This window comes from Canis lupus, chromosome 30 (genome assembly GCF_003254725.2).
Source record: "Canis lupus dingo isolate Sandy chromosome 30, ASM325472v2, whole genome shotgun sequence".
NCBI lineage: Eukaryota > Metazoa > Chordata > Mammalia > Carnivora > Canidae > Canis > Canis lupus.
In genome coordinates, this window is record NC_064272.1 from 8884560 (window position 1) to 8901588 (window position 17029).

A 17029-nucleotide genomic window follows, 5' to 3' on the forward strand; every position below is an offset into this window, starting at 1 on the left:
GTGTTTGTCCTTTTCTTTCTCGTTTTATTTGTATCCCATTAACAGTTACTATTCTTTGAGTTTGGAATCCCCATGCACATGAGTTCCCCTCTCGACTTGTTTATGGATAAATTAGTGCTTTGCTTTTTCTAAGGGTTGTTTTGGAGTGAGTGCTACTCAAGCAATTTTTTTTTTCCATCAAGAGGGAAAGTTCTGAATACTGTAAAGTTTTTGCTTATTAACTGTGGTGTATTTTTATAGTTGCAGCTAGTGAATGCCATCTATTCACTATCTGATTTTCCAATCAGTTCTAACCATCTTAATTACCCAGCACGATTAAAAATTTGAACAGTTCACTACCAGTACCTTTAAGCTTATTATCCAAAAGGAGTTTAATCTATCTTTAGATAATGGATAATTTATTTTTATTATGTTTATTTTTTGAAAAGATTTATTTATTTATTTTAGACAGGGAGAGAAGTCCTGTGCACTTGGGAGCTGGAGTGTGTGGGAGAGGGACAGAGGAAGAGGGAAATAATCCTCAAGCTGACTCCCTGCTGATGGGGGGGTGGGGGTTGGCCCCTTGCTTGGGGTTCAATCCAAGAGCCTGGGATCATAACCTGAGCTGAAATCAAGAGTGTGTTGTCTGATGCTTTAACTGACTGAGCCACCCAGGCACCCCAGATAAGTTATTTTTAAAATTATCTTGGAAGCCAGGGTGAGGAGGGGTTTGTTAGCTGAAAGGGTCAGGTGTATTTCTTTGTTATAGACAGCAGTTTTTTGGTGTTACATGGTTGAGCTTTTGAACTTAATGGATCAAGAAAATGGTTCAGATTTACAAATACATAAATGCCTGTCACTGAAAGAAAAAAGAAAAACTTGAAGCGCATGCTCCAAGATACAGCATTATTTTCAGTTGTGAAAATATTTAGCTATATGCAAATTTTATCTCCAAATACTTGTTTTGGGAGCTCAGATTATTTTTAAGCAGGTGTTGGCTAAATCTGGCCTATTGCCTGTGTTGTATGTACATGACAGTATGTAAGGAGGGACTCTATGAGGCCTGCAAAGGCTTAAATATTTACTGTCTGCCTCTTTGAAGAAAAGTTTGCCAGTGTTCAATTTGTTGATTTTAAAGTTTTTTTTAGGGACGCCTGGGTGGCTCAGTGGTTGAGCATCTGCCTTTGGCTCAGGTCATGATCCCGGAGTCCCAGATCGAGTCCTACATTGGGCTCCCCACAGGGAGCCCGCTTCTTCTCCCTCTGACTATGTCTCTGCCTCTCTCATGAATAAATAAGTAAAATCTTAAAAAAAAAAAAAAAAAAAAAAACTTAAAAAAATTTTTAAAAATTATACATACGTATTTTTATTCCTTGTCTCTCTTCTGAATCCACTGAAATATGATTACTCTCTATCATTCTGTTTTGTTTCAGTTAGTATCTTCAGTGAGTTGCTGTTCTTTTTTTTTTTTTTTAATATTTTATTTATTTGAGAGAGCATGAGCAGGGGACACGGGGCAGAGGGAGAAGCAGACTCCCCACTGAGTAGGGAGTCTGACTTGGGGCTTGATCCCAGGACCCTGGGATCACAGTCTGAGCTGAAGGCAGATGCCTAATTCACTGAGCAACTCAGGTGCCCTCCACCCCCCCATTGGGTTCTTTATTAGAGAATTTACTGACCATTATCCAGGTTTTGTTACATATGCTATTTTTTGACCGTTTCCTACTAGTTTAACTCTATATCATTTGCCTGATTCTTTATACCATTCACCTGATTCTCCTAACTTCTGATATTTCCTTTTTCCCCCAACCATCTTCATTGGTTCCTCTTAATATATTCAGCCATTTATTAAATAATGGAAATTCCAGGTATTCTGTTTTTAGGATCTGTGTGTGTGTGTGTGTGTGTGTGTGTGTTTGTTTTTAGGATCTTATCCTTGACTTTGTTTTCTGTTTCTATGTAATACTATTTTGGAAGTTAATAATAACTAATAATATATGTTTAGCTTAGATTCGAGTTCTTAGCTTCACACCTTTAGATCAACCTGGCTCCTGCAATTTATCTACAGTGTGCATTGTAATTGCCAACTCCAGCTAATTTTATTCATCTTAAGATCTTTTCTTTGGTATTAGCTATTATAGTCATTCAAATTGGAAATCTCTATATTGGGCAGCCCGGGTGGCTTAGTGGTTTAGCGCCACCTTCAGCCCAGGGTGTGATCCTGGAGACCGGGATTGAGTCCCACATCAGGCTCCTTTGCTTGGAGCCTGCTTCTCCTGCTTTGTGTCTCTGCCTCTCTCTCTCTCTCTGTGTCTCTCATGAATAAATAAATAAAGTCTTTTTTTTTTAAAGGAAATCTCTATATTATTTTTGCCTCCCTCCACACATCCAGTATTATTCTGTTGATGGACCTTTAGATTGTGTCTGTTTTTAACTCTTAGTAATAAAGCTACTATGGATATTCTTGAAAATGACTAGGTGGACATGTACACTGATGTCTGTTACACATCTAGAAGAATGGCTGGGGCATAGAATTGCTGTACTTTAGTTTTAGTAGATAGTGCCATGTTTTTCAAAACGATTGTACCAATTTATACTTATATCAACAGTGTACAGGTACAGTTCCTGTTACTTCCACATCTTTGTCTACATAGTCTTTTTTGTTTTTATCTGTTTTGGTTTCACAAATTTTTGAGGCAGCTAATTTCATTATTGGATGACTCCTTATTTTGGGCAAGTTGACATTTGTATCTTTTTATCTTTGTGCTCCCTCTTTTGTAAGTTTGCCCCCACTTTTTTTTTTTTTGTAATTGTAGTTGTAGAGGGCAGAGTCAGTCCATATCCCTTTTACATGAGTGTCCTTTAAACATTTGGACAAAAAATTACGTACATCTGTTCAAGAGTTCTCTTCTTTATTTAGGCATTAACTAAACGCACTGACCACCTTCAGTTTTCAGATACTTTTCTAGGCCCCAACCAGAATAATTCCTGCCTGAATGATATTATCTTCATAATTCCAACCTAAACACTCAGATTCTCCAACTTTTCCATAGGTGGCATAGTTCTTAGTTATTTTTATGTTTGGTTAATTGTACACTGACATGAGTGTACCTGGAATCACTGGCACATATATTTTTTTCCCAAAAAGGCACACCAGAATGCAAGTGAGAATGTTATTATAGAGAAGAACCACTCAGACTTAATAGGAAAGAAAAGATTGAGTCACAAGTATCAAAATTAGACATATATGAAAATGGTTTTGCAAGATAGTGTTCTGTGGTATAGAATCTTTTCTTAATCTCAAATGCCTATGTTAGGTGTTTTCAAAGGGCCACATTGGTACCCATAAAATGAATTTAATCAGGCCTCTTGATGGACCTTGAGATTATTTCAGTTGTTCAGCCATAATAAATAATAGAGCAGTAAAATTTCTCATGCACATATTCTTGGACACTTTCCCAAATACAAGGATCAATTCATAGGAATGGTACTGCCTGGATCAAAGGGTATACAGGTTTTAAAATTTGATTACCATTTAGATTGCAGAAGTTTAAAACCACTTACATCTCCACCCATAGTATATGAGCATACTGACGTCTGTATTCTCTCTTTTGCTAACGTGGTAGTCCATAACACCATCCTTACTGCATACCATCTAACTGGTTTCCTGGTTGTTTCTCTTTTTTCTTCCTACAATCCATACTCTACTGAGCAGACTGAATGTTCTTTGAAAAGTGTGAATTAGATTATGTCCTTCTCTTTTTAAAAACCTTCAGTGGCTTACTATTATACTTAAAAGTCTCCTTGCCTTATCTCTTTGGACTTAATCTTGTACTATACTTTCTGAGTGTGTTATATATCAGCCACCTCAGTTCACCCATTTTCTTTTCATATTCCCTTAGCTTTTAATGCCTTAAGTGTTTTTGCATATTATACTGTTTGTAACCTCTCATCATTCAGGTCATTGCCCCCCCCCCCACTTCTTTAAATCCATCATTTTATTTTTAGTGAATGTCTCTGTTTTGGTCTTTCAGGGTTTTTATAACATTCATCAACTATCCTCTCATTTGGCTAGTATGTACTCTGATTTTCCCACTAGCTTTTAAGCTTTATTGGAGTAAGGATCTTGTTTTACTTGCTACTGATTCTTCAATCCTAGAATGATAATTCCACACATAGTTAATAAATACTTGAATTTGTGTAATTTAACGAAAACCTGAATGGCGTCAGTGAAATGAAACTTCTGGAATGTTAGAAATACCATTTATGAACATTCATTTTATTTTATTTTTTTTTACTACCTTGAATAATTAGCGGTATCTTTAACTTGTCATTTGATATGTTTCTGTCTAAGGCTATAATATAGTTAAGTGTAGTTTTAGGGGATACTATTTTACCTTTTGGAAATTAGAGTGTCTTATTGAGGGATGATGCTTTTACATTATTCTCTTTCCAGGATCTTTAGTTTCTCCTACTTCCTACCATTTCTTTTTTTCTTTTCTTTCTTTTTTTTAAAGACATGACAAAGTTTTTTCTTAGTCGTCTTTTTCCATTATAAACATTAAAAAAATTTTTTTAATTTATTTATGATAGTCACAGAGAGAGAGAGAGAGAGAGAGAGGGGCAGAGACATAGGCAGAGGGGAGAAGCAGGCTCCATGCACCGAGAGCCTGTCGTGGGACTCGATCCCGGGTCTCCAGGATCGCGCCCTAGGCCAAAGGCAGGCGCTAAACCGCTGTGCCACCCAGGGATCCCATCTTTTTCCATTATAATTTACCCTCCCCTCCCTTTTATTTGTGGCCAGTGTTGTTGATTGAGTAATCTCCACCTGTTGCCTGGAGTTCCTCACTTATTTCTTTCTCAATATCCCTTGCAGTCTACCTTTCCTGGTCACATTACTGTACTTACTCTCTTAAACATCATGTGTGTGATCCACTTAACAGATTGATCAGCCTGTTTATGTCTTGTTATCGGTATTCTGACAGTATTTAGTGAGCAAAATCTTTCATTTCTCTTTAGATAATGCTATCCTTATCCTTTGCTCCTTAGAACATTATCTTTTCAGCCTTCACGGTGAGTATTTTAAAAAATTATTCTGCTTTTTAATTCTTTATACCATAATTTTTAGTGCATTTTTCCTTGTGATTCTAACCATCTTATAGTGGTAACTTTCAAAGGGCTCCACTTTTAGAACATTTTTTTTCATTTTTAGAACTTTTATCCAGCTCCATTATTTAGTTACATCAGACTATTATAGTTTATTTTGAGACTAAAAATTTTGTTTTTCTCTTTTGTTCTACTCTGCCATGTCTTACTGGTTCTTCTGCAGTATTTGAGATTTGTATTCTTATTTTTATAATCACTCTTGTTCAGATTCTTATCAATTATTCCTAAGTTATCTGTTATTTTTCTCTTTTTAGTCTCTCTTGCATAGTGCCACCAAATTTAACACTTTTTATCATTTCTCTAATCATTCTCTCATTTTCTCTTTATTATTGTGTGACTTACTAAATTGAAATGTGATATATACATACAGAACACCTAGATGAATATTCATAAATGGAACGTAATCATATCACCAGCATTAATATTACAAAAAATATATCTGCATACCAGGAGCCCCTCTAAAGACTTCTTTCAGTTGTTTTCCTTCCTTCCTGCCTAACAAGATGATCATTATCTTCTAACATTACAGATATTTTGCCTGCTTTTTTTTTTGCCTGCTTTAATGTAAAAGGAATAACAGAGTACCATTTTTAGCTTTACATTTGTTTGTGAGAGTCTTCTATGTTGCTGCATATTGTTGTAGATTGTTTTATTCTCATTGCTTTGCAATATTCCACTTTTCAGATTACCACATTTTAGTCATTTTAATGTTAATGGGCATTTGGATAGTTTCCATTATAATTATTGCATTGACCATTTTAAATAGAGCAGTTATGAATATTCTGGTTTTGGTGTACATATGAGTGCATTTCTTTGGAGCATATACTGGAAATGGAATTGTTTAATCATATGATATACATATGTTTTCTTTTTATTTTTATTTTTATTTTTATTTTTATTTTTTTTAATTTTTATTTATTTATGATAGTCACACACAGATAGAGAGAGAGGCAGAGACACAGGCAGAGGGAGAAGCAGGCTCCATGCACCGGGAGCCCGACGTGGGACTCGATCCCGGGTCTCCAGGATCGCGCCCTGGGCCAAAGGCAGGCGCCAAACCGCTGCGCCACCCAGGGATCCCCTGTTTTCTTTTTAAAAAAGATTTTCTTTATTTGAGAGAGAAAGTGAGAGAGTGCACGCAAGCATGAGTGAGGCGGAGTTGGGGACAGAGGCAGAGAGAGAAATAGACTCCACACTGAGCAGGGATTCTGACTGGGGGGTTCCATCTCAGGACCCTGTGTCATGACCTGAATCAAAGGCAGACACTTAACCAACTGAGCCAACAAGGTATCCCTATATGTTTAGCATTAGCATAAGTTCTCACAGGGTTTTATTAACCTAGTCTTCAGTGAATAAAAATTGAGGTTGCTCAACATCTTTGCCAAAACTTAGTATATTTTTTCTTTTTTCTTTTTTCTTTTTAATATTTTATTTATTCATGAGAGACACAGAGAGGCAGAGAGAGACACAGGCAGAGAGAAGCAGGCTCCATGCAGGGAGCCCGATGTGGGACTCGATCCCGGGACCTCAGGGTCACAACCTGGGCCGAAGGCAGATGCTCAACTGCTGACCCACCCAGGCTGCCCTTAAAGTTTTTAAAATGTGTTTCAGAGCGACTGATAGGTCATATTTATTTGTTGCATTAATTATATACTAAACAAAAAAGGAATCCTTTTCTTTAAATGTAACAAATCGTTGGTTTTGCTTGATTTCTTAAGTAATCTTTCACCTCATTTATTTGGATACAGACTTCTTAGATGTATGAAACTTCAGGGTTGTTTGCAAAATCTTCCTGCCAAGACAAATTTTCATGTATTATGCATAAAGTTTTTTGGGGAAAATAAGGGGAGATATTTTCTGAGAACCTCTCTAACTGAGCAAATTTAATTCTTCAGGAAAATGTGAAAGCAAATGTTGCAGTAGCCGCCAAGATCTACCTTTATGAAGTTCTCAGATACTGAAAATAAATTCAGGTTGTGAGGTTAAATGAAAAGAAGATACGGATTTTTTCTATATTTCAGAAGTTAATGTCTTGAAATGTGAATATAATGAGAGAACTTCATTAAATGTGAATCCTCAATTACTTGATATAGAATGGCATTTCTATATGAACTTAATATAAAAACTGACATAATAAAGAGAGGAGAAAGAACTTGTCTTGTTAACCTTTTAAAAACAGATGAAGGAAACTGGATTGCAAAACTAGATTTATTGGAAATCCTTGAGTTGTCAAAACGAGTGCGTTTTATTTCTTGTTTTTGATTTTAGCTATTCTGACAGGTGTGAAGTATCATTATGGTTTTGATTTGCATTTCTCTGATAAGTGATACTGAACATCTTTTTATATGTCTATTGGGCATCTGTAGGTCTTCTTTGGGAAAATAGTCATATCTTCTGCCCATTTTTATTTGGATTATTATTTTTTTTTTTGGTGTTGAATTGTTAAGTCTTTTACATATTTTGGATTAACCCCCAGTGGGACATACTGTTTGCACATATCTTCTCCTATTCAGTAGGTTGTCTTTTTATTTTGTTGATGATTTCCTTTGCTCTGCAAAAGCTCTTTATTTTGGTGTACTCCAAGTAGTAGTTTAATTTTGCTTCTGTTTCTCTTACCAAAGAAGACATACCTAGAAAGATGTTTCTATGGCTAATATAAAGAGATAACTGCCTATGTTTTCTTATAGGAATTTTGTGGTTTTAGGTCTCACCTTTAGGTCTTTAATTTATTTTGAGTTTACTTTTGTGTATGGTGTAAGAAATGTGGTCCAAGAAATAAATGTTGGTGAGAATGTGGAGAAAAAGGAACCTCAGCATTGTTGATGAATGTAGCCTGGTGCAGTCAATATGGAAAACAGTGTGGAGTTCTTAAAAAAATTAAAAATAGAATTATATCCAGTAATTCCCCTACTGGATATTTACCCAAAGAACATGAAAATTCTAATTCAAAAGGTATGTGCCACCCTTAGGTTTATTGCTGCATTATTTACGATAGCTAAGATATGGAAACAACTCGAGTGCCCATTCGTAGGTGAATGGATGAATAAGGTATAAATATATACAGTGGAATATTCAGCCGTAAAAAATGAAATCTTACCATTTACAACAACATGGATGGATCTAAAGGATATAATGCTAAGTGAAATCAGAAAGACAAATAACATATTGTTTCACTCCTAATTGGAATTTATGAAAGAAAACAATTGAGTAAAGTAAAAAAGAAAAACAAAAAACCCAGGCTTTAAATACAGAGAACAAACTTGTGGTTGTGGGGGTGAGAGAGGTTGGTAGGGAGGATGGGCAAAATAGGTGAAGGAGATAAAAAATGGGGGGCAAATTTTTTTGTTATGTAACTTATTAAAAAAAAACTTAAAAAAAAAAAACATAAAGAGGGGCACCTGGGTGGCGCAGTCAGTTAAGCATCTGCCTTTGGCTCAGGTCATGATCTCGGGATCCTGGGTTCGAGCCCCATGTGTGGCTCTCCACTCAGTGGAGGGTCTGCTTCTCCATCTCCCTCTGCTATTCCTCTCACTTGTGCTCCTTGGTTCTTTCTCTCTGTCAAATAAATAAATAAAATCTTAAAAAAAACCATATGAAGTTATTTTTTTTTTTTTTTACCAGTTAAGTGAAGTTTTTGAAAGGGGGAAGTTGGAGTTGTTTTAGCTTTTGTATTTAAGTCTGTAATCCATCTTGTCTTAGTTTTTGTGTATGGTGTGAGAATGAGGGTCAAAACTCATATATTTTTCCATGCAGATATCTAATGGCTACAATCATTTATTTGAAAAGATTACTGTAAAGATCCTTTTTTTAAATTAAAAAAAAATTTTTTTAAATTTATGATAGTCACACACAGAGAAGGAGAGAGAGCGAGAGAGAGAGAGAGGCAGAGACATAGGCAGAGGGAGAAGCAGGCTCCATGCACCGGGAGCCGGACGTGGGATTTGATCCCGGGTCTCCAGGATCGCGCCCTGGGCCAAAGGCAGGTGCTAAACCGCTGCGCCACCCAGGGATCCTATAAAGATCCTTTTAAGAGCCTTTAAAATGTATCATGTTTTGGAAAATCAGGTGACTGTATATACAGGTGATTCTACTTTTGGACTAAGTTTTGTTCCATTTGTTTATTCTTTTGCCAATACCATTTGGTTTTGAGGACATTAGATATAATAAATCTTGGAATCCAGTCGTGTAATCCTTCAACTTTTTTTTTTTTTTTAAAGATTTTATTTGTTTATTCATGAGAGACAGAGGCAGAGACACAGGCAGAGGGAGAAGCAGGCTCCATGCAGGGAGCCCGACGTGGGACTCGATCCCGGATCACACCCTGGGTTGCAGGCAGCGCTAAACCTCTGTGCCACCAGGGCTGCCCAATCCTTCAACTTTTGATTGTATTTAGAAATACAATTGATTTTGTATCTTACTACCTTGCTGAATTCACGTACTAGTTTGTAATTCTTTTTTTTTTTTTTTTTAATTTTGTTTATTTATCAGAGAGAGAGAGAGAGAGAGAGGCAGAGACAGGCAGAGACAGGCAGAGGGAGAAGCAGGCTCCATGCAAGGAGCCAGATGCAGGACTCGATACTGGGTCTCCAGGAGCCAGACGTGGGACTAGATCCTGGGTCTCTAGGATCACGCCCTGGGCCAAAGGCAGGGCTAAACCGCCGAGCCACCCGGGCTGCCCTAGTTTGTAATTCTTTTGGAATTTCTACATACACAATTATGTTGTCTGTGAACAAAATTATCTTAAGGGCTGGAAATATTATACCAGCTTTGCATTTGTGGGATAAATATTACTGGTTCGTAGTAACATCCTTCTTAATATTGTCAGATTCAGTTTGCTAGTATTTTGTTGAGGGTTTTTAGACCTCAATTCAGATGGATACTTGAGAGTTTTATTTCTGATATGTTGGTTTCTATCAGAAACATATCATATGTTGATTCTGTTTTTTTCACAAAACAAGTTGTAAACTTTTGCATTCTCCTGCATTTTTCTGTTTTTTTGTGCAATATTATTTTTTTCATTTTGTGTTTGATAGACTTCATCGAGGAAGACTTGGAGTTTTCTTTGTTGGCAGGTTTCTTTTTCCTTTCCTTTTCTTTTCTTTTTTTTTTTTTTTTTAAGGATTTTATTTATTTATGAGAGACAGAGAGAGGCAGAGACACAGGCAGAGGGAGAAGCAGGCTCCATGCAGGGAGCCCGATGTGGGACTGGATCCTGGGATTCCAGGATCACGCTCTGGGTCAAAGGCAGGCGCTAAACCACTGAGCCACCCAGGAATTCCTGTTGGCAGGTTTCAAATCACAATTCAGTTTCTCTGTTTTCAGTTTCATTGTTGTTTTTCCCCCCCTCTCATCTTTATTTTCTTCTTTCGGTTTACTTCTGGTTTAATTTACCTATTTTATTTTATTTTATTTTTTTTTTTTTTTTTTAATTTTATTTATTTATGATAGTCACATAGAGAGAGAGAGAGAGGCAGAGACACAGGCAGAGGGAGAAGCAGGCTCCATGCACCGGGAGCCCGATGTGGGATTCGATCCCGGGTCTCCAGGATCGCGCCCTGGGCCAAAGGCAGGCGCCAAACCGCTGCGCCACCCAGGGATCCCTAATTTACCTATTTTAGAACAGGGATTGGCAGTTAAGACCTGTGGACCATATCTAGCTTCCCATTTGTTTTTTATGGCCTGAAGACTTAAGAATGATTTTTATATTTTTCAATAGGGAAAAAGAGTAGAAGAAGAGTACTATTTTGTCACATGTGAAAATTATATAGAATTCAGATTACGTTGTCCATTTGCTGGAAAAGTTATGCTCATTTGTTTATGTATTGTTCTTCTTTTATGGTATAGTGGCAGAATTGAATAGTTGTAATAGAGGCTATATGGATCTCAAAGCCTAAAAATTTTACCATTTAGCATTTAACAAAAACTTTATCAACCCCTAACTAAGATAATTGATTTTAGATCTTTTATTTAAAGCTATAAAGTTTCCTCTGAGTATTGGTTTAGGTGTCTTCTACAAATTTTGATATGCTGTTTGTTTTTTTTAAATTTTGATATGTTGTACTGATACTTGTTCCTGATTTGTAGCTTGATTCTATTGTTAGAGAAGATGTGACTTAAAACTTTTGAAATAGAAATTTTTGATTTTTTTAAAAAAGATTTTATTTATTCATGAGAGTCAGAGAGAGAGAGAGACACACACACACAGGCAGAGGGAGAAGCAGGCTCCATGCAGGGAGCCCAACGTGGGACTCGATCCCGGGTCTCCAGGATCACGCCCTGGGCCCAAAGGCAGCGCTAAACCGCTGAGCCACCTGGGCTGCCCAGAAATATTTGATTTTTTAAATATTTTATTTATTTATTTGACAGAGAAAGAGAAGGAGAGAGAGCTAGGGAGCACAGGCAGGGGAAACAGCGGAGGGAGAGGGAGAAAGGCTCCCTCCCTGTTCAGCAGGGATGTGGAGCTCAATCCCAGAACCCTGGGATCATGACCCAAGCTGAAGGCAGATGCTTAATGGACTGAGCCACCCAGGTACCTCTGAAATAGAAATTTATCATGACTTTGCTTTATTGTCTAGCATATGGTCAGTTTTGATTAATACTAAATGTACACTTGAAAATGTATTTGTTATATAGTTACTGGATGTAGTGTTCTGTAGTCTTAGGTAAGTACGATAGTATTGTTCACATCTTTCTCAATTTGTCTATCTATGATCTCTTGTCTGTTTTATTATTATAGTACTATGAAATTTTCTTTTGAGTATCTTGAAGCTATATGGTAAGGTATATTTTTAGGATTGTTGTCTTTGATGAATTGAGTTCATAAAAATTTTTATAAGTTCCCTTTTTATCTTGGATGGTACTTATGTTTTTTATTTATTATTTATTTATTTATTTATTTATTTATTTATTTATTTTTTGGGTACTTATACTTTAATTTCTACTTTGGTGTTATTGAGCCATCTTGGCTTTTTTTTAAATTTTCTGTTTAGAGGGTTTTATCTTTTTCCCCTTTTTTCACTTTAAATCTGTTCTTGGATTTAAACTTGTGTGTGTTTAAACTGGGTTTGGTTGGAACTTTTTCTTTGTTCAGTGTTAAAATCTCTTGACTTTTATTTGGATTATTTTGTTCATTTACATTTATTTTTTTATTTTTTTATTTTTTTTTCATTTACATTTAATATTAACATTGATAGGGCTAGTTTTTTAAGCCTCGCACCTTGGTATTTTCTGCTTTTCTTCTGTGTTTTTCGTTATACTTCCTGTTTTCATTTGGATTGAGTGTTTTATATTGCACATTTTATCTATTGCACTTTAGGCAATGCCTCTTTTTTTTTTTTTAAATTATTTATTTATGATAGTCACACAGAGAGAGAGAGAGGGAGGCAGAGACACAGGCAGAGGGAGAAGCAGGCTCCATGCACCGGGAGCCCGATGTGGGATTCAATCCCGAGTCTCCAGGATCACGCCCTGGGTCAAAGGCAGGCGCCAAACCGCTGCGCCACCCAGGGATCCCAATGCCTCTTTTTTTTAAAAGTGGTTTTATTAATCTGCTTAAGTTACTGTAAGAAAATACCATAGATGGTGGCTTAAACAATGAAAATGAATTTTCTTAATTCTGGAGGCTGGAAAGTCTAAGGTAATGGTTTTGGCAGGGTTCTGTTTCTGTTGAAAGCTCTCATACTGGCTTAAAGACAGATGCTTCTGAGCTGTGTCCTCATGTAGAGTGGGGAGAGACCCCCTACCTTTATGACCTCATTTAACCTTAATTATGTCTTCAAGATTCCTTCTCCATGAACAGTCACATTGCAGTTAGAACTTAAACATAAGAATTTGGAAAGGACACAGTTCAGTCCATTGCAGTGTTGTAAAGATAATAATGTGTATCTTTAATATATAAAGTAGAATTCAATTAATTGTAACAGAACATGTACACACAGCTAATTATAAGGATGGCTCTTATAAGTCATGTTTTGTACATATGTTATAAATTCCCCAAACAGGGATGCCTGGGTGGCTCAGCGGTTGAGTGTCTGCCTGTGGCTCAGGGCATGATCCAGTCCTGCATCTGGCTCCTTGCGGGGAGCCTGCTTCTCTCTCTCTGTCTCTGCCTCTCTCTTCTCTCTCTCATGAATAATTAAAGAAAATCTTAAAAAAAAATTCCCCAAACATTATTATTTTACTTGCTTTAAACAGTAGTCAATTAAATCTAAGAAAAAGTGAAAGTGTTATAAATGCTCACATACTTATTTTTCATTAATTCCTGGATCCGTTTTCATGTTGGTTCATTTCCTGTCCATTCGAAGAACTTCTTTTAGTATATTTTTATTAACTTTCTAAAAATTGAGATTAATTCATCACCATAAAATTTACCCTTTTATTTTCATTTTTTTAAAAAGATTTATTCATTTATTCATGAGAGAGAGAGAGGCAGAGAGGCAGAGACACACACAGGCAGAGGGAGAAGCAGGCTCCACGCAGGGAGCCCGATGTGGGACTCGATTCCGGGTCTCCAGGATCAGGCCATGGACCAAAGGCCGCGCTAAACCACTGAGCCACCTGGGCTGCCCCCTTTTATTTTTTTTTTAATTTGTTTTTATTCTTATTTTTTTTAAGTAGGCTCCACATGTGGAGCCCAGTGCTAGGCTTGAACTCATGACCATGAAATCAAGACCTGAGCTGATATCAAGAATCAGACACTTAGGGACACCTGGGTGGCTTAATGGTTGAGGGTCTGCCTTCGGCTTAAGTCATGATCCTGGGGTCCTGCAACTGGGTCCCACATCGAGCTTCCTGTATGGAGCCTGCTTCTCCCCTCTCTGCCTGTGTGTCTCTACCTCTCTCTCTGTGTCTCATGAATAAATAAATAAAATCTTAAAAAAACAAAAAAGAATCAGACACTTAACTGACAGAGCCACCCAGGTGCCCCTAAAATTCACCCATTAACTCTTTTATTTATTTATTTATTTATTTATTTATTTATTTATTTATTTATTTATTTATTTATTTATTTATGATAGTCATACAGAGAGAGAGAGAGGCAGAGACACAGGCAGAGGGAGAAGCAGGCTCCATGCACCGGGAGCCCGATGTGGGATTCGATCCCGGGTCTCCAGGATCGCGCCCTGGGCCAAGGGCAGGCGCCAAACCGCTGCGCCACCCAGGGATCCCAAAATTCACCCATTAAATTGTATATTTTAGTGATTTTTTTTTTTTTAATTTATTTATGATAGTCACAGAGAGAGGGGGGGTGGGCAGAGACATAGGCAGAAGGAGAAGCAGGCTCCATGTACCGGGAGCCCGACATGGGATTTGATCCTGGGTCTCCAGGATCGCGCCCTGGGCCAAAGGCAGGCGCTAAACCGCTGCGCCACCCAGGGATCCCTGATTTTTTGTATACGTATAGAATTATGCAGCCATGACCACAGATGTTTTTTTTTTTTTTAATACTTTTTCATCACCCCAAAAAGAAACCCTTTGCCCTCTGTTAGTCATTTCCCATTTTTCTGCATCCCCTCCTCAGCCCCACCCCATCAGTATACAACCATAAATCTCCTTTTTGTCTATGGAAATGTCTGTTTCGGACATTGATATAAGTGGATTTATATATAATATGTGTTGTCTTTTAGCATAACTTTCTCAAGGTTCATCCATTTTGTAGTGTGTATCTGTACTTTGTTTCTTTCATTGCTGAAAAATAATCTTCTTTGGATATTGCACATTTTATGTATTTATTGATTAGTTGATAGACAAAGTTATTTACACTTTTTAGTTGTTATGAATAATGTAAGCCCATTCTTCCCCACTGAATTGTTTTCATACTGTTGGCAGTTGAAGACCATTTGATAGAAATGTGGGTATTTATTACTAGACTCCCAATTATGTTCATCTGGTCTCATATTGGCCATATGCCAATATGAACACACTGTTATGACTGTAGCTTTGTAGTAAGTTTTGAAATTAGGAAAAAAGAGTTTTAGAGAACTTCATTCCTATTTTTCAAGATTTTTTGGGGTTATTTTGAGATCCTTGAATTTTCATAAGTAATGTAAGGTCCCCTTGTGAATTTTTTACAAAAGTCCCAGTGGGATTTTGATAGGGGTTGTGTTGAATCTATGGATCACCTTCGGGGAGTATTGCTGTTCTACCAGTATTAACTCTTATAGTACATAAATGTATTTTTTATTTAGGTTGTTTTTAATTTCTTTCAATGATGTTTTGTAGTTTTCTGTGTACAAGTCTTCCGCTTCTTTCTTTGGTTCAGTTTGTTCCTAAGTATTTTATTCGTATTGATGCTGTTGTAAATGGAAATGGAGTTTTTTTTTCCTTTCATTTTTGATACTTCTCTTTTGTAGAAATAACATTTTTGCATGTGTATTGATCTTGGATACTCTTGCTAAACCCGTTTATTAGTTCCAGTAGGATTTTGGTGATTTCCTTAGGATTTTCTATATACAAGATCATATCATCTATGGATAGAGAATTTTACTTTATCCTTTTCATTCTGGATGTTTTTTATTTCTTTTCCTTTCCTGATCACCCTTGTGGAACCTCTAGTACAATCGAGTCTAAGTTGTGAGTGAGAGTTAACTAAATTCTTACCTGTTTCTGATTTTAGGAGCTAGTATTTCTTAGGCAGTCTCAATTCTCTCAGTTGTCTGAAAGTGTCTATCTTCAAAGCCTTTGGTTTATCTGAACATTCAGTTGACTCTTTCAATGTAATACTCTTTGAATACTATCATTCCATTGTTTTCTGGCTTACATTGTTTCCAGTGGTAGTCAGTCTGTTCTTATTGTTTCTCTACTGTAGTATGTATTTTTTCCTCTGATGTTTCTAAGACTTTTCTCGTGATTATTAATTTTCAGCCACCTGACCTTTACGTGCCTGTATGACTTTTATTGTATTTATTCTGTGTATTGGCTGAGCTTCTTGGATTTGTGGGTTAAAATCTTTGACTTTTGGGGATATTTTTGTTAATTTTTCTCTCCAAATGTTCTTTCTTTCTTATGCCTTTTATTAGGGAGCACAATTACTACTATGTAGGATCATTTGGTGTGGTGTCCCACAGATTTCTGACACACACACCGGTTTTTTTTTGTTTGTTTGTTTGTTTATTTGTTTTTTGTTTTGTTTTGTTTTGTTTTGGTATCCTTCAGTTTAGGTGATTTACTTTAATTTTAGCTTGCTTCAGGTTTCAGATGTGTTCAGATGTGTTGAGGGGTGGGATTGGACTCCACTGCAACAGGAATTTGGAATCTAAGTGCTGGGAGACTGACTACAGGTTCTTGGTTTTCAGGCTAACTTCCTGCATCACTGCTGCTTACTCTGCAGAAGTGCTCCGGAGGGTAATTGGGGAGCGGGACTAGTTTTCTGTTTGGGCTTCTTTACGTTTTAGTCTTACACTCAGGCATTAAAAGTTTGATTGATTTCTCTGTGTCCCACTAAAGATTCTTTGTCTTTCACTGCTCTTCCACCCCCCATGTGCACTATGCTTCAGGTAATATAAATGGTACTCATGGTTTAAAGAAGTTTTAATCTGTGGGCCAGCTACAGAAGTCAGGTCCCTCTAGAATTCAGTTAATTTGGATTTGTGACTAGAGGTCTTCAGTGTGTTTAAAGAAGGAAAGGGTTTTATTTTACCTAGTGTTTTCTAATTGTCTTTGACAGAATGGATTGTTTTCTTGATCTTTCACATTCTAACTAGAAGTGGAAGTCCTCCTTTGACAGGATTTTTTGAGTAAGGTCAAGATCTTAAGTTGTGCAAGAAGTGAGTAACTACATTGTAAGGGTTGCTTTGTGTGTATTTGAGATTAATGAAAAAATTTTTCAAGACAAGTGACTATAATTGTGTTAGTAGTTCTTTTGTGTGTGTGTGTGTGTGTGTGT

General features: G+C 36.8%; 1 protein-coding gene across 22 annotated transcripts in view; it reads left to right on the top strand.

Moving 5' to 3' along the window:
* Positions 1-17029, top strand: part of MGA (MAX dimerization protein MGA) — a 174815-nt gene that overhangs the window by 87001 nt on the left and 70785 nt on the right. The window lies entirely within an intron of this gene.